A 19,413-nucleotide genomic window follows, 5' to 3' on the forward strand; every position below is an offset into this window, starting at 1 on the left:
ACATTTTCCTTTTCAATGACAGATGAGAGGACATACTACTAGAAAACTATCATATCAATATAGACATTCTCACCATAAATGAGACTATAATATATAAAACTATAATATATATGTATATAATATAAGAAAAGAAATATTCTTGCTTTCAGATACAACTTTTTAATATATTCTAGTTTCTTTTTTTATCATTTATTCAAAGTTAATAACAGTAGTTTCATGTGCTGTCATTTTGTGAACATATGCTATAAAAACACCATATGTTTCCAGACCTCTATCATAAAGCTACTACAAAGTTCAGCTCTCTGCATTGATACCGTTATTCTAATTGTAGTACTACTGATATGTATATGTGTATGTGCATATACACATATGTATATGTAATCCCTGTACCTAAAGCCCTTAGAAACTGGACTCTCTCCTCATAGGTGGAAATAAAAGCCTAGCCTTGCCCCATTCTTCATAAAGGAAGGGGCAAAGTTGGCAAAAAATCAAGAACTTCAAGACTTAGTGGTTCCTCCTTCAGGAGTTTTCAGGTCTAGTCTCCTTTGGAAGCTTATAAAGCTTCAAGTCTTTTTCAAGTATCAGGTCACTTCAAGAACTCCTGACTCCTGTATTCTAGTTTCAAGAGATAAGATGAAAGAGACCAACTACAGTTCAGGTTTATGAAGCAAAAGATTGTGGGAAATCATGAAAAGAACTAACAGTCTTCATCATGTCCCTGTCTCCAGATTCCCACTCTAGAAACTGAAGGGAATTTTCCCCTCGGGTGATATCTGGGACACTGTATTGGTTGACCTGATTTATCTTGCTCCCAATAGAAAAGCTCCTTCACTCTGAAATGTCTTTTACATATAATCCTGTGTAAAATTTCTCTGACTTCTGTCTGCTACTATTGAAGTTTATGGGTTTCTTTGCTGTTTGCTTCATGTGTTCCTTGTGAAACTAGTGTTAAATTAGAAAGGAATCAAACCTTGAATCTAAAGACTTGGGGGTCCCTCTTCTCTCAAAATGACAAAGAGTTCAGAAGTTAGAAGGAACTTGATTATAGTCCCTAGATGAGCAATATTTAAGAGAGCAGAGAGATATATACTTTCAGTTCAGTACCTCCTGTCATGAAATTAACTATTGTTTAATTACTACTTACTAATGGGTTTACGTATTCGTAAAACAGAAAGAACTGTTGGAGCACAAGGCAAGTTTAAAGAAAATTTTTATGAGAGACTCAGACCATATGTTCAAGAGCAATTAAAAATAAAACTAGAAGAAAGAAAAACAATAGAAATCAAATGGATGCTACCTGTCAAAACTCCAATAAAAAATTATTTTTTCTGTTGAGTTTGGTAATACCACCAGATTCCAACTTCAACACCAGAGCCTCCATATAATGAACAGGAATAAGGAGAAGCACAAGACCTGGGATTACATTGTTCTAAGGAACTCTTAGTTGAAAAAACTACTTCTCCCAATAGAAGCTGAAATTTCCTAAGGAATTTACAGTCTTACGATTACCTAGTCAGTATGTTTTAGAGGACTTAATTGAACTAAACTTGCCTTGTGATCCACTCCGACACAATCATTATTACCACTACATAGAGCTAATCAAGAAAACATAAATAACTTCTGATAGTCCTGCTTTCCCATCTCTGTTGTATATAAAAACACATGTACGGATGACACTTTTAAAGAAGATATTAGTAGGGAAAAGACAGTCTTTTATAATCAATATTCTAAAACAAGAAAGGCAATATGTCCCAATGAACAGAGATCTGGCATCTAAGTCAAGAAAATGTGAGTTTCATTCCATCCTCTGAGACATTCTAACTGTGCAATTCTGAGCAAGTCACTTAATCTCTTATCTTTCAGGAAATCCCCTAAGGCTACAAGTCTCAAAATCCTCGTTTCCTCACTTGGAGCTTTCTATGCTGAGGTACGAAGTACATCTTTGCAGTCATACAATTAACAGAAAAGTACAAAAATCAAAAGATCTTACCACATTTATTATTTATTGGTCATAAAATACATTTTATTAATAGAACAAAAACAATTCTTTAAAGTCTTTTCTCCAAGTTTCTCTCATGTAAATTTTAAAATAAGATAGTACTCATTCAAAGTTGCAATAGCAGAAATAAATTATGCTTGATAACCTTCTGATTATTAGTATCAAATGAGGCATAAAAACAGAAGGTATATGCTTTCATTCAAAGATCAGTTAAAGGAATTGGGGATACTTTGCCTGGAGAAGAGAAGAGAAGTGAAACCTAATGAGTGGCCTGAAATATTTGAATGTCACCTGGAAGAGTAGACTTATTTTACCTGACCTCAGAGGTCAAATTAAAGAATCTAGGTGGCAGTTTCAGAGAAATGTATGAAAAATCTTCTTCAACATTAGTACTACACAAAGGAAAAATGACTTGCCTTAAGTAATGAGCGTCAACTCACTAGAGGTCTCCTAAAAAGGGATTCATGGAAAATTGTTAGAGATGTTGTAAAGGGGGTTATTGTTCAGGTAAATGTTGGATTCACCTACTTGAGGAGGCCCTTTATGAAATTATGAGGTTATGTGATTCTATACATATTAGGAAGTATAGCCTTCTAATTTCTATCTACTTTGGCTTCATTTTATCCTAGGGACAAGGAAAAATGAGCCTAATTCCCTCTTGGATATGACATATCTTGAAATTTTAGAACAAAAAGATTATGTGTTCCCTCAGTTCTTCTGGCTAAAATATAATTCTTCTCTAGCTCCTCGTATTTATAGACGTTCCTTTTTGCCTGGTAGCATTCTTAAGGACCTTACTCCTCTCCACGACTAGCAACTTTATTTCAAATTCTGAATATGTCGAGGACAGTACTTCTCAGCTTCTAGAAAAGACATTAATGAGTCAGCAAAGAGCTATTCTTTTCTCTCTTGCTGTAAGATAAATAGTGCAAGAAAAGTAGGAAAAGTTGAGTAGAAATAACTAAGAGGTTGTTTATCAGTTGATGTCCCAGAAAATACAAAAGCACATCTCATTTTATTTTCTGATTTCATTCTCTCTCTCTCTCTCTCTCTCTCTCTCTCTCTCTCTCTCTCTCTCTCTCTCTCTCTCTCTCCCCCTCCCTCCCTGTCTCTCTCTCTCTCTCTCTCTCTCTCTCTCTCTCTCTCTCTCTCTCTCTCTTCTCTCTCTCTCTCTCTCTCTCTCTCCCTCCCTCCCTCCCTCTCTCTCTCTCTCTCTCTCTCTCTCTCTCTCTCTCTCTCTCCTCTCTCTCTCTCTCTCTCTCCCCCTCTCTACCCCTTTTTTTCTCCCCCTCTCTCTCAATTCCAATGTTTAATTCCAGATTAGTCTTGACAAAGAAAGTTTTTCAGGAAAGTACTTCTCAAATTTATTCTCTCTGTCTGATAATACGCTAAGTAGGTCACTCTCATTATTTCAATTCTGTGATTCAATGGATGGTCCTAGGACTCAATTTACATGCTTAAAATATAGTGCCCAGATCTCTTGGAGAGTACGATGTTTTGTGTACACTGGTCATTTTACAATTTGAATTGAAAGAGTGTATTTATTGACTGCAAGATTTCCCTCTGCTTAATTTGCTGCACCAAACCTTACCAAAAAAGATAATGGACAGAGAGAGAGAGACAGAGACAGAGACAGAGAGAGGCAGACCAGAGACAGAGATAGAGAGGCAAAGAGATAGAGACAGAGAAACTTTCAGATTGGTGCTTTCTCTTGTCATTTTTGGATAATAACACCTCATTTCCTTACAACTTTGGTATGATATGCTAGTTACTTTACATTTGCCTAGTGTTTTAACTCTTTTCAAAGCAATTGACATATCTTATCTCCTTTCATTCTTATACATATCCTTGAGGAAGATATTACTAATTTGTTCATGAGGAATCTGGGGCTAAAAGAGGTTAATTTGCCTTCCCAAGGTCACAGAGATAATTAGATAATGTATCACATCATAGAAGCATAAATTGAGACTTAGGACCTTGGGATGCTGAGTCTACCTTCCTTCTTTGGTAGCTGAGGAAACTAAGTCATAAAGAGTCTAAGGGCTTGCTCATATTAACACCTAGAGCTAACGCCTATATTTAAAATCTGGTCCTTTTGATTCCATGTTTAGTCTTCTGTTATACAATGCTGCCTCTTCATTTCATGTACTGACACTGGATTAATCTTCTCAGAGCTACAGAATTTCTACCGCTCATAAATCTGCAGTGATTGCTCCCCATTACTCCACATATGTTCAAGAGAGAATAATGGGTATGAATCAAAAGACCTTGGGTCTTTTTTCTGACTTTGCTGTTTATTTATACCAGTGTGACTATGGGCAAGTAATTCTGGGACTTGGATTCTTTATCCTTATAAAATAAGGTAACATACAGGTCTAAATTCGCCCATATAAATATAAATTTCTGATTCTTTCCTTCAAAGTCAGTCACAGTGGTTCCTTAGTTTGTATACCCAACCATAAAACCTTTCATTCACCACTGCCTCTTCACATCATCATCATCGACATCATCATCATCATCATCATCTGCTTCAGTCAAGATGGTAATTCCACAATTTGACATTATGATTATTTCATGGTTTTCTCATGGTACTTGTCCTACTTAAAATGTTGCCCCTCCTCTCTTTCACTTAATCAAATTCTCCCCCTTCAAGGCCTACTTCAAAAAATTAAAAAAAAAAACAAAACACCTTGCCGAATCTCTTACAATGCCTCCAGTCAGCACTCATTTTTCTTTTTTTGACTTAAAAAAAACCCATCAGTGTGACCCCCATTCTTAGAAATTTCCAGAGTCTAATTAAGCATTTAATAAAAAGCTGCTTTTTTATTTTATTCTTTAATTGCTTAATCTGTTTGAATTTTTTCTCCTCATTTAGACTGCAAACTCCCTGTGGAGAGGAGTAAAATAAATGTTTGATTTAAAGCTCTCTGGTTCCAGGAGCCAAGATGGCAGAGTGATTGGTAATTGCTATCTCCATCACCTTGTTGACCTTGATGAGCCCAGAAAACATCTCTCCTGGAAAAATCTTGGAACAGTGGGAGCAGCAGAACAGGTAAACATCCTTTGAGACCCTGAGACTAGAAAGATCGCTAAGGACCATCCCTCTTGCTGTGGCCGAAGGCAACCAGTGCAGGATCAGACCTGTCCCAGACAGCCCCACCTCAGCAAAGTGGGAGAAGGTCCTGAACACCAGGGGGGTGAAGCCAGAAAACACTAACACCAGGATCCCAGGAGTGCCTCAGCACCCCAGTGGAATTGGGAAGAAACTAGCACAGACAGCTGAGCTTGCCTATGCTCTACTTCAGCAGAGGACACCTCCTGGAGCCAGACTACCAGTCCCCCATATTTAACACGTATAGCTCCAGGACAACTTAAGGGAAATCCAGAAAGACTTCACCTGGCCTTCGCTTTCCCACATCAGCCATCTCAGTACCAGGTAAGTTGCAGCATTTTAAATTCTAGCTGAAAGAACCAGAGGCCACAACACACAAAGCCTCAAGTTTAGGCAAAAGAACTGTGGGACATAGCTCGCTATACCACAGTCACAGAGATCTACTTTAAAAGCCAGGAAAAGGGTTATTATCATGAGTAAGTAGCAGAGCAGAAAAGAAAAGACAATAGAATTTTTCTATAGGGAAAAATAATAAAGAGGTCAGCACTGAGACTGTACTCCCATCTGAATCTTTACAAGAGAATATGAAGTGGTCTGAAGCACAAAGATTCTTCTTGGAGGATCTCTGGAAGGATTTTAAAACTCAGATTGGAGAAGCAGAAGAAAAACTGGCCAATGATTTTAAAATATGAAAAAAAAAATCACTGAAGAGAACAGGTCCCTAAAAAGGAAAATTGGACAAATGCAAAAGAAGTACAAAAGGTATCTGTTAAAAAAAAATTAAATGAACCAATTAAAACGAAAAAGTGGACAGATGGGAAAGGAGATGCAAAAGATAAGTGAAGAAATCAATTTGATAAAAATTAGAATTAGGCAACTAGAAGCTAATGAGTCTATGAGACATCAAGAATCAGTCAAACAAAATCTAAAGAATGAAAAGAGAAGAAAATGTAAAATATCTAATTGGAAAAAAAATACCTAACCTGAAAAATAGAGCCAGGAGAGAAAATCTAAAGATTATCGGTCTACCAGAAAACTGCAGGAAGTCCTAGAACCATTACTTTGCTTTTGAAGGTGTTGTTCCTTATGACTTATAGAACTTATTGTTTCTACATTGAATTGCTAAATTAACCCGCCATGTGGATAAATTTCTTTCTTATTTCCTTTATCAGTTTTTATCCTGCTGAATACTTCTGGGAGATCCATGATTTTTTTGTTGCCTCTACATATCTTCTCTTAAATTGTCTCTGCACATCTTGTCTTAGAATTCAGAAGAAAATTAGAGGGAAAAATAGCCATCAAAGAAATACATTGTTCACCTCCTGAAAGGGATGCCAGACTAAAAACACCAAGGAATATCACTGCCAAAACCTAGAACTATCAAGTGAAGGAGAAAACACTGCAGACAGCCAGAAAGACAAAATTCAAATATTAAGGACCTACAGACAGGATCACACAGAACTGGCAACTTCTACGTTAAAAGATCGAAGGAACTGGAATATGATATCCTGTAAGGCAAAGGAGCTGGGACTATAACCAAGGATTAATTACCCAGTAAAGTTAAACATAATATTTCTTTTCTTTAAATTAAATTTATTTATTTAAGTTTTCAAAATTGATTTCTACGAAATTTTGGGTTCCAAATTTTCTCCCCATTTCTCCACTCCCCCCACCCCAAAACCCCAAGCATTCTAATTACCCCTATCACCAATCTGCCCTCCCTTCTAGCATTCCTCCCTTTCCTTATTCCTATCTTTTATTTTGTCCTGTAGGCCAAGTTAGCTTTCTGTACCTCATTACCTGTATTTCTCATTTCCTAGCTGTATGCAAGAATAATACTCAACAGTTCCTCCTAAAACTTTGAGTTCCAACTTCTCTTCCTCCCTCCCTCCCCACCCATCCACATTGGGAAGGCAAGAAATTCAATATAGGCCATATCTCTGTAGTTTTGCAAATGACTTCCATAATAGTCGTGTTGTGTAAGACTAACTATATTTCCCTCCATCCTATCCTGCCCCCCCACCATTTCTTCTGCTTTCTCTTTTAATGGTGTCCCTCCCGAAGAGTGTTGACTTCTAATTGCTCCCTCCTTCCATTGCCCTCCCTTCCATCATCCTCGCCACCCTGCTTATCCCTTTCTCCCCCACTTTTCTGTATTGTAAGATAGGTTTTCATACCAAAATGAGTGTGTATTTTATTCCTTACTTTAGTCGAATGTGATGAGAGTAAGCTTCATGTTTTTTCTCTCACTTCCCTGCTATTTCTCTCAACTTAAAAGTCTTTTACTTACCTGTTTTACGAGAGATGATCTGCCCCATTCCATTTCTCCCTTTCTTCTCCCAATATATGTATATATATATATATATATATATATATATATATATATATATATATATATATATATATATATATATATATATATATATATATATATATATATATATATATATATATATATATATATATTTCACCACTTAATTTCATTTTTTAAAGATATGATCCCATCCTATTCAATTCACCCTTAGCTCTCTCTCTCTCTCTCTCTCTCTCTCTCTCTCTCTGTGTGTGTGTGTGTGTGTGTGTGTGTGTGTGTGTGTACAACTCCACCAACTACCCAGATACTGAAAAAAGTTTCAAGAATGATAAATATTGTCTTACCATGTAGGAATGTAAACAGTTCAACTTTAGTGAGTCTCTTATGAGTTCTCTTTGCCGTTTACCGTTTCATGCTTCTCATGATTCTTGTGTTTAAAAGTCAAATTTTCTTTTCAACTCTGGTCTTTTCACCAACAATGGTTTACAGCCCTATATTTCACTGAAAGACCATTTTTCCCATGAAGTATTATGCTCAGTTTTGCTGGGTAGGTGATTCTTGGTTTTAGTCCTAGTTCCTTTGACTTCTGGAATATCGTATTCCATGCTCTTCAATCCCTTAATATAGAAGCTGCTAGATCTTATGTTATCCTGATTGTATTTCCACAGCACTTGAAGTGTTTCTTTCTAGTTTCTTGTAATATTTTCTCCTTGACCTGGGAACTCTGGAATTTAGCCACAATGTTCCTAGGAGTTTCTTTTTTTGGATCTCTTTCAGGAGGTGATCAGTGGATTCTTTCAATATTAATTTTTCCCCCTGGTTCTAGAATATCAGGGCAATTTTCCTTGATAATTTCATAAAAGATTATGTCTAGGCTCTTTTTTGATCATGGCTTTCAGGTAGTCCCATAGTTTTTAAATTGTATCTCTTGAATCTGTTTTCTAGGGCAATTGCTTTTCCAATGAGATATTACACATTATGTTCCATTTTTTCATTCTTTTGGTTTTGTTTTGTGATTTCTTGATTTCTCATAAAGTCATTAGCCTCCATCTGTTCCATTCTAATTTTTAAAGAACTATTTTCTTCAGTGAGCTTTTGAACCTCCTTTTCCATTTGGCTAATTCTGCTTTTTAAATCATTCTTCTACTCATTGGCTTTTTGGACTTCTTTTGCCGATTGAGTTAGACTATTTTTAAAGGTGTTTTTTTTTTTTCCAGCATTTTCTGAGGTCTTCTTTAGCAAGGTGTTGACCTGCTTTTCATGGTTTTTTGCATCTCTCTCATTTTTCTTCACAGTTTTTCCTCCAACTCTCTTACTTGCCTTTCAAATCCTTTTTGATCTCGTCGATGGCCTGAGACCATTGAAAATTTATTTTGGATGTTTGGGATACAAAAGTCTTGACTTTTATGTCTTTACCTGATGGTAAGCATTGTTCTTCCTCATCTGAAAGGATGGGAGAGATAGCTGTTCACCAAAAAAGTAACCTTCTATAGTCTTATTTTTTTCCCTTTTTGGGGCATTTTCCCAACCAGTTACTTGACTTTTGGGTCCTTTGTCAACATTAGGGTATACTCTGGGGGTCTGAAAGATCTCAGTTCCTCCTAGGTGTCACAATCAAGCATGTACACTGGTCTTGAAGCAGGTAGAGATTTTTCTGCCTAGCAGAGTTTCCTCTCCACAGCCACCTTGCCTCCAATTAGGCCAAGCCAGCACTGGGGGGCTGAGATTCAGTTAAGCTGTGGGGGCATGGCCACCATTCAGTGTGAGATAAAGATCAGTTCCCTCAGGGCCTCTACACAGGGCTGAGGTAAGTATGGGCTGCACAGTGCCTCCAGGGGTTTTAAGATCCAACAATGGAAGGAGGGTGCTGTAGGGGCTGCTATGGGAACTGTTGCTGCTTGCCTGATGTGGCCTCTGGAGTTATTGCCTGAGTCTGGATCTATGGGAAAGCCCTTCGCCCTTCCAGGAGAGCTGAAAAAATCCTGTCACTGACCTTTGGAGCCTGTGGGCTGAGGGATCTTCAAACCCCCTGCTGCTGTGACTGGAGATTCCACCCCCGAGGTGTCCTCTTCCCAGAGCTGCGCTGCGTGGACAAGGCTGGGCTGTGTTCAGCTCCAAGTCCTTTGTAACAGACGTTTCCCGTGGGCCTTTCAGGACACCCTGGGCTGGAAATCTCCTCCACTCTGTTGTTCTCCACTTCTGCTTCTTCAGAATTTGTTGAGAGTCCCTCTCTACAAGTATTTTATGGACTGTGTGGGGAGAGCCTGCACATGTGTGTCTTTCTACTCAGCTTTCTTGACTTCTCCCCATTAGCATAATATTTCAAGCAAGAAGATGGACATTCAATGAAATAAGGGATTTCCAGATCTTCCTGAAGAAAAGGCTAGAACTCAAAAGAAAATTTCATCTTCAAACACAGGTATCAAGAGAGGTATAAAAAGGCAAACAGGGGGAAACAATTTGCTACACCGTATGGGGATATTCTTTATATCCTTATAAGGTAAGATGATAGTTGTTAATCTTGAGAATTGCTTATTTAATATGAAATGTAAAAGGGAAATACATGGATCAAGGGAGTGGGTATAAATTAAATAATGTGATAACAAATGTGATTTAAGTATGCAAAAGGGATTGGAATGGAAGATGTGAAAAGGAAGAGACAGAAAAAAATAAATTCCATCACAGGAAGAGGCACAAAAATATACTGAAGCAGAGAGAAAGAGGGGAGGGTGATGAACATTGCTTGAGAAGCACTCTCATCTGATTGGATTCAAGGAGGGTTAAACACACTCAGTTGAGTATAAAAATACAATTAGCTCTATAGGCAGTAGGAGGAGAAGGGGGAAAGAAAAGGGAGGGGAGGCTAAAAGGAAAGGAAGAAGTAGTGAAGGAAAAGGAGATTTAAAGGGATGGGGACTGAAAGAAGGGAGGGACTACTGAAAGAGGCTGCTCAAAAATTAAAACTCTTTTGTGGAGAGGAAGGGAGAACTAAAATCGTAAACAACCGGAAGGGTGATGGAGGGAAAGACACAGATAGTAATGTTAACTATGAATGTGTTAAGGATGAATTCTACCATAAAGCAGAGACTGATAGCAGAATGAATTAAAAACCATAATCCAACGATATGTTTTTTACAATAAGCATATTAGAAATGGCGAAATGCACAGAGGGTAAAGGTAAAAGACTGGAGCACAATATATTGGGTTTCAACTGATGTCAAAAAAGCAGGGGTAACAATCTTAATCTCAGACAAAGCAAAAGCAGAAATAGATGAAATCAAAAGAGATAATGAAGGAAAATATATCCTGCTAAAAGGCACCTTAGACTCCGAAGCAATTTAATTACTAAGCATTTATGTTCCAAATAGCATAGCATCCGAATTCTTTTTTTTCCCAATCCTTCCCTAAGGGAAATAAAGCTTATTTTACTACTGAATTGCATAGTTTTCAATGTAGTTTTTTAATGTTTATTTTTTTTTTATTTTTAGATTTCAACATTCATTTCTGCAAAATTTTGATCTCCAATTATTCTCTCCATCTCTCCCCAAGCTCCACCCCACAAAACCTTGAATTCTGATTACCACTTCCCTCAATGTGCCTTCCCCTCTACCACACTCCACCCTTCCCTTGTCCCCATCTTCTCTCTTTTCTTGTAGGCAAGAAAGATTTCTGTACCCCATTTCCTGTATTTCTTATTTCCCAGCTATACGCAATAACACTTCTCAACATTCGTTTCTAACACTTTGAATTCCAGCTTCTCTCCCTTCCTCTCTCCCCACCCATCCCCACTGAGAAGTCAAGCAATTCAATACAGAGTATATATGTGTCATTTTGAAAAAGAGTTCCATAACAGTCATGGTGTGTAAGACTAACTATATTTCCCTCCATCCTACCCTGTCATCCATTTATTATATTGTCTCATTTGACCTTGTCCCTTTTCAAAAGTGTTTACTTCCAATTACTTCCTTCTCCCATTTGCCCTCCCCTTCTATCATCCACCTCATCCCACTTGTCCCCTTCTACGCACTTTCCTGTACTGTAAGATATATTTTCATACCAAATTTAGTGAACATGTTCTTCCCTCTTAAGCCATATATGAAAAGAGTAAGCTTCACTTTTTCCTGCTCACCTCCTCCTTTTTCTCATCCATTGAAGATTTTTCTTATCCCTTTTAAGAGTGATAATTTGAGACATTACACTTCTCCCCTTCTACTCCCAATATCTTCTCTCACCCCTTAATTTTAATTTTTATAAATATCATCTCTTCTGATTCAACTCAACCTGTGCTCTCTGCCTGTGTGTGTGTGTGTGTGTGTGTGTGTGTAATTCCTCCACCTATCCAAATACTGAGAAAAGGAATTACAAAACAAGAATTACGTATATTATCTGTCCATGTAGGAATGTAAAGACTTCAATTTCAGAAAGTCCTTTATGATATTTCTTTGCTGTTTACCTTTTTATGGTTCTCTTGATTCTTGTGTTTCAATGTCAAATTTTCTCTTCATTTCTGGTCTTTTCATTAAGAATTCTTGAAAGTCCTCTATATTATTGAAAGACAATTTTTCTTCTGAAGTATTATACTCACTTTTGCTCGGTAAGTGATTGTTGATTTTCATCCCAGTTCCTTTGACTTCTGGAATATCATATGACAAAACCTTCAATCTCTTCATATGGAAGCTGCTTGATCCTGTGTTATCTTGATTGTATTTCCACAATACTCAAATTGTTTTTTTTTCTAGTTTCTTGCTATATTTTCTCCTTGACCTGAGAACTCTGAAATTTGGCTGCAATATTCCTAGGAGTTTCTCTTTTGGGATCTCTTTCAGAAGATGATTGGTGGATTCTTTCAATATTTATTTTGCACTCTGGTTATAGAATATCAGGGCAGTTTTCCTTGATACTTTCATGAAAGATGATGTCTAGGCTTTTTTTTGATTATGGCTTTCAGGTAGTCCCATAATTTTAAAATTGTCTCTCCTGGATCTATTTTCCAGGTCAGTTGTTTTCCCAATAAGACATTTCACATTATCTTCTATTTTTTTCATTCTTATGGTTGTGTTTTGTAATTTCTTGGTTTCTCATAAAGTCATTAGCTTCAATCTGCTCCACTCTTATTTTCAAGAACTATTTTCTTCAATGAGCTTTTGAACCTCCTTTTCCATTTGGCTAATTCTGGTTTTTGAAGACTTCTTCTCCTCTGACTTTTTGGAACTCTTTTTCCAATTGATATAGCCTGTTTTTAAAAGTGTTATTTTCTTCTGCATTTTTGTGGTCTTCTTTAGCAAGCTATTGGATTGGTTTTCAAGCTCTTCCATGGCCTGAGACCACTGCATATTTATTTTAGAGTTACTGGATGCAGAAGCCTTGACTTCTTCTGAAGCATTGCTCTTCCTCATCTGAAAGGATGAAAGGAGATACCTGTTCACCAAGAAAGTAACCTTATATAGTTTTATTTTTCCCTTTTAGGACATTTTCCAGCTTGTTACTTGATTTTTGAATCCTTTATTAAGAGAAGGTTCCTAGTGCTCCTCTTTACCCCAGGACCATGTTCAGGCCTGAGGTTCAGATCAGCTGCTCAATTCCCTCAGGGGCTTCTGAAGGGATGCTTCACAAATGGATGCTGCAGCTTCCACCACAGCTACTGCCACTGCTAGCTGGCTCAGGTGTTGCAGGGGGACCCTGCTCCCCTCTCATCAAGTTGAGAAAGCCCTGTCACTAACATTTGAAACTCTCTTTGTCCCTTGTGGTTTGAGAGATCTGAGACCCTCCACTGTTTCTGGGCATTCTGCCCAGGAGTCTTGATCCGGTTCTTTTACTCCAGGTGCCAGTGCCACACAGCCATGGCTCAACTCTGCTCCAGGTCCCGAAGGATAGACCTTTTCTGTCGTGCTTCCAGGTTAGCTTTGGCTGGAAATCTCTTTCACTCTGTGGTTCTGTAGGTTCTGTTGGTTTACAGTTTGTTGAGAGTCGTTTTTTACTGGTATTTTATGGACTGGGAGAAAGAGCTACAGTATGTGTGTCTTTCTACTCTGTCATCTTGGCTCCACCCCTGTCCAAGTTCTTAGAGGAGAAGTTAAGAAGTTACAGAAGAAATAGACCGCAAAATTATACAAATATGGGATCTCAACCTCCCCCTCTCTGAACTCTATATATCTAACTTCAAAATAAACAAGAAAGAAGCTAAGGAGGTAAATAGAACTCTGGATAAGGCAGATATGATAGATCTCTGGAGAAAATTGAATTGGGATAGAAAGGAATATACATTTTTCTCAGCGCTTCATGGGACATACACAAATATGGAACATGTAGTAGAGCATAAAAATCTCTCAATTCAACGGAGAAAGGCAGAAATACTCAATGCGTTCTTCTCAAATCATAATGCAATAAAACGTATATGTTATCAATTGCCATAGAAACATAAACCAAAAACTAACTGAAAAGTAAACAATCTAATCCTAATGAGTGAGTTGGTTAAACAACAAATTATAGAAACAATAAACAACTTCCCTCAAGAGAATTACAGTAATGAGACAACCTACTAAATTTAATGTGATACTGCAAAAATAGTTCTTGGGGGAAGGTTTTCTTTTTGTTTTGTTTTGTTTTTTTTATCTTTGAGTGGCTACACGAATAAAATAGAGAAAGTTCAGATCAGTGAATTGGACATGCACCTGACAAAGCCTGAAAAGAACAAATTGAAAACGTCTAAGTAAATACCAAGTAGGAAATACTGAAAACCAAAAGGGAGATTAATAAAAATGAAATTGAGAAAACTATTGAATTAAGAAATAAAACTAAGAGTTTTCTTTATGAAAAAAATGAAATTGATGAACCTGTGGTAAATTTGAGTTAAAAAAAAGGAAAGAAGAAAACCAAATTACCAATATCAAAAATGAAAAGTGTGAACTCAACTTCAATTAGCAGGAAATTAAAATAATAAGAAATTAATTTGCTAAACTGCATGCCATCCAAATGAGTTAGATGATAATTATAACGGATATAAATTGCCCAGACTAACAGAAGTGGAAGTTGAATACCAAAATAAGCCCATTTCAGAAAAAATAAGTTGAACAAGCCATCAATGAACTCCCTAGGAAAAAAAAATCTCTAGAGGCAGATGAATTCATAAGTGGATTCTATCAAACATGCAAAGAACAGTTAATTCCAATACTATATAGAATATTTGGTAAAACTGGGGAAGTAGGAGTCCTACTAAGTTCATTTTATGGTACAAAAATGGTTTTGATACATAAACCAGGAAGATCCAAAGCAAAGAAAGAAAATTACAAATCAATTTCTCTAATGAATATATATGCAAACATTTCAAATAAAATTTTATCAAAAACAATATATCAACTTATCCAGAGAATAATACATTATGATCAGATCAGATTTATACCAGGAATGCAGAGCTGTTTCGATATTAAGACAATTATTAACATTATTGATCATACCAACAACAAAACTAACAGAAACCACATGATTATCTCAATAGATGCAGAGAAACCTTTTGACAAAATACTACACCTATTCCTATTGAAAACGCTGGAAAACACAGGAATAAATGAAGTTTTCCATATAATAATAAGTGGTATCTACCTAAAAGCTTCAGCAAGCATTATATGCAATGGGGATAAGCTAGATGCATTTCCAACAAGATCAGGGGTGAAACAAATATGTCCATTATCACATATTTTTCAATATGGTACTAGAAAGTTTAGTTGTAGCAATAAGAAAAGAAAAAGAAATTGAAGGATTGTGTTCTTCCTTCATTGCCAAAGAAGACCATGCCATCAGAGAAATGATGACAAGACTTGCACTTGACTTTGTTTTGAGTGAGGGTCACCAGCCTCACTTCTCCTCCAGAGCCATCTGAATCCAGAGACCTGATATTCCTTAGGATGACTGGAGATGACCCAGGATGGACTGGGAGACCTTCGGCCCTTTAGACCAAGGTCTTTGTAGGCATTCACTTATGGTGAGGCAACACCCTTTCCTTGAATTGGCCTGTTGAAGAAATAGCCAGGGCATGGCCCCTTTAATGAGGTCAAGAAAAAAGAAAGACATCAGGCTGAGTGGGAAACAGTAACAGTTACTATTGATAATCACTCTCAGCTAGGAGCGTCCAGAAGAGCCCTCAGGCAGGACTCCAATAGAATCCCAGTTTCAGTGTGCGGTAGGTTTGGAATTTGGGGAGAGGACAGGACAGGGGGCAGGAAAGAAAAGAGGAGAGGGAAATAAGAAAGGAGCCAGTAAAACCCAGGTCAACTGGGCATCTTTTGGCGACCCTAGTTTGCCTTCCTTTAGAGAGGAGAAGGAAGGGGAGAGGTAGGTAGACAGAGGAGCAGGAAGTGAGTTACCCATCTAGCATTCAGTAAGCTCCATCTGCTCACAGGATTGTGTTCATCCTTCATTGGCCTAAGAAGAACATGACATCAGAGAAATGATGACATGACTTACACTTGACTTTGTTTTGAGTGAGGCAGGGTTGTGCAGGTCACCAGCCTCACTACTCCTCCAGAACCATCTGAACCTCAGAAGGCAAAGAAGAAACTACGTTATCACTCTTTGCAGATGATATGATGATATATTTAGAGAATTCCAGAGAATCACGTAAAAAATTATTTGAAATAATAAACAACTTTGGGAAATTGCAGGTTATGAAATAAAGCCACATAAATCGCCTGCATTTCTATATATTACTGACAAAGCCCAACAACAAGAGATAGAAAGAGAAATCACATTTAAAGGTAAGGTAGACACTATAAAATATTTGGGAGTATACCTGCCAAAACAAACTCATGGACTATATGAACACAATTAAGAAATACTCTTCGCACAAATAAAGTAAGATCTATGTAAGTGTAAAAACATCAGCTGCTCATGAGTGGGCCAAGCCAATACAATAAAAACGACAATTCTACCTAAATTAATTTACCTATTCAATGTTATACCAATCAAACCATCAGATACATATTTTGTCGAACTAGAAAATAAGAAAAAGTAATGTCAAAATTCATCTGGAAGAACAAAAGGACCAGAATATCAAGGTGACTAATGAAAAGAAATACTAGGAAAGTTGGCCTACCTCTACGAGATCTCAAATTGTATTATAAAGCAGCAATTATCAAAACTACTTTGTGCTGGGTATGAAACAGAATGGTAAGCCAGTGGAATAATTTATGTACCCAAGAAACAGTAGTCAATGAATATAGCAATCTACTGTTTGATAAACCAAAGGACCCCAACTTCTGGGATAAGAACTCACTGTTCAAACAAAAATTGCTGTGAAAACTGAATAGTGTGGTGGAAACTCGGCTTAGACTAGTGCCTGACACTGTACACAAGAATAAAGTCCAAATGGGTACATGATCTAGGTATAAAGATTGATACTATAAACAAATTAGTAGAGCAAGGAATGGTGTATTTAACAGATTTATGGAGAAGAGAATTTTTCACTAAACAAGAGATGGAAAACATTATGAAAGGCAAAGTGGATAATTTTGGTTACATTAAATTGAAAAGTTTTTGCACAAACAATCCCTATGCAACCAAGATTGCAAGGGAAGCAGAAAGCTGGGAAAGACTTTTTCAACTACTGTCTGTGATAAAGGCCTCATTTCTAAAATATGTAAACAACTGACTCAAGTGTTCAAGAATACAAGTCATTTCCCAATTGATAAATGGTCTAAGGATATGAACAGGTCGTTTTCAGAGGAAGAAAATAAAGCTATCTCTAGTCATACGAAAAAGTGTTCTAAATCACTATTGATTAGAGAGATAAAAAGCAAAACAACTTGACATACCACATCACACCTATCAGATTAGCTAACATGACAAAATAGGATGATGATAAATGTTGGAGAAGATGTGGGGGAGTTGGAACCCTAATTCATTGTTGGTGGAGCTGTGAACTGATCCAACCATTCTGGAGAGCAATTTGGTACTATGTCCAAAGGAATACAAAAATGTGCATACCCTTTGAACCTGCAATACTGCTTGTATGACTGTAACCTCAAGAGATCATAAAAATTTGAACGGGTCCCATATGTACAAAAACATTTAAAGCATCACTCATTGTGGTGGTCAAAAACTGAAAATCAAGGGGATGCCCATCAACCAGAGAATTCCTGACTAAATTGTGGTATACAAATGTAATGAAATACTATTGTGCTGTAAGAAATGATGAAGAAGAAGATTTCAGAGAGGTCTGGAAAGATTTATGTGAACTGATTCTGAGGGAAAGGAGCAGAACCAGAAAAAAATAATACACAACAACAAACACAGTGAGCAAGAAATTTTTTCTGGTACACTTATAACTTCGTTGCAATGCAAGGACTTAAAAAACTCCCCATGGTCTCTTGAAACAAAATGCCTTCCAGAGAAAGAGCTATGGAATTCAATTGCAGGATAGTAAATCATTTTCTTTCGTCTTACGTTTTGGTTTGTTTTATGATTTCTCCCATTCATTTTAATTCATCTATGTAACATGACTAAGGTGAAAATATATTTAATAGGAATGTGTGTGTAGAACCTATATAGAATTTTATGCCATCTCAGGGAGGGAGGGCGGAGAGAGAGGGGAAAGAGGGGGAGGAAGGGGGGAAATCTAAGTTATACGGAAGTTGTTGTAGAACACTGAAAACAAATAAAATAATAATAAAAAATCAGACTCTAAGGGATTTTAGAGATCATGAAATCTAACCGTGTAAGTGAATAATTACTCAAAGTTATAGTTAGCTTTCTCCATATTCCTCTTAGTATTCACATGTTATCTAGCAAAATAATAGGCAAATAGGCGATGTTCGGGAAATGCTTCTTGAATTTAGCTGATCACTGGAAAAGAGTTAGAGTATCTATCTAAGTCCTTCCTTCCTTCCTTCCTTTTTCCATCTTTTCTTCATTCTTTCTTTCATTTTTTCCTTCCTTCCTCTATTCATTCCCCTCTCCTTTCTTTATGTTTCTTTCTACCTTTTTCACTCTTGTCTGCTTGGTTATTTCTGTCTCTGTCTCTCTGTATTTTTTCTAGGTCTATTTCTGTCTTTTTGTCTGTGACCATTTCTCTCTCTGTCTCTTTCTCCTTCTGCATTTGTGGCATCTTGGGTTTAAGAAAATTGCCTGGCATCTCCTAAAAGACAAAAAAATTTTCGTATAACCCTTGTGAATAATGAATGATCATGGCAAATATTAGTATGTTTACCTTACACTGCAAAAACTGATCCTCAGTTCTGTCAGACTCAGTATATTTACTTTAGTATAGAGGATAATTCTATTTTTCTTATTTTAAATTCTGCTGATGAGGAATACTCAGATTGCTCTGTATACAACTCAGATTGTCCTTATTTATTCTCATCACGGTATCTAAAGGATGATGGTTTAAGGGTGGTATACAGAATATTACATTTCACAGGATTGTTTTAAATGGACCACTGTGAATTTTGCATGCTACAAAAAAGTAACCTGCATTTTCTTCTAAACCTTGGCATCTCTGATACTGGTATAATTTGGGGTCACTCTTAATAAATTCTCTCCACATTTTGTTACCCACATTGGCATCCTATTTTTGGATTAAAATCCTAATTTTACATGAAGCTACATGATCCAGATTGAAAAATGAAATGGCCACCTTATTATTCAGTGCCAGTAGCCACAGATGAGTTGGTTTAAGAAAATGTAAAATATTAAGACCTCCCATGAACACTTTCTACAGGATGGTGGATATATTCTGTGCAACTTCTAAAATCTCAAACTGTGTATGTTATCGGATTCAGAGTCACGGCACTTCATCTAATTTTTCTGGATGCAGAACATCACTGTTCTTCTAGCTTTACTACATCTTATTACTTCTCAGCATACAGAGTTTCTTCTAATTGGCATCACCATATTAATGTGAGTTAGGAACCTTGTAATCATTACACACCACTAAATAGATAATGACACTAATATCAAATATTCGAATAATGAGTCAAGTGGTACCATGTCTTTGTG

The sequence above is a fragment of the Notamacropus eugenii genome, chromosome 2 (assembly GCF_028372415.1).
Source record: "Notamacropus eugenii isolate mMacEug1 chromosome 2, mMacEug1.pri_v2, whole genome shotgun sequence".
Classification (NCBI taxonomy): Eukaryota; Metazoa; Chordata; class Mammalia; order Diprotodontia; family Macropodidae; genus Notamacropus; species Notamacropus eugenii.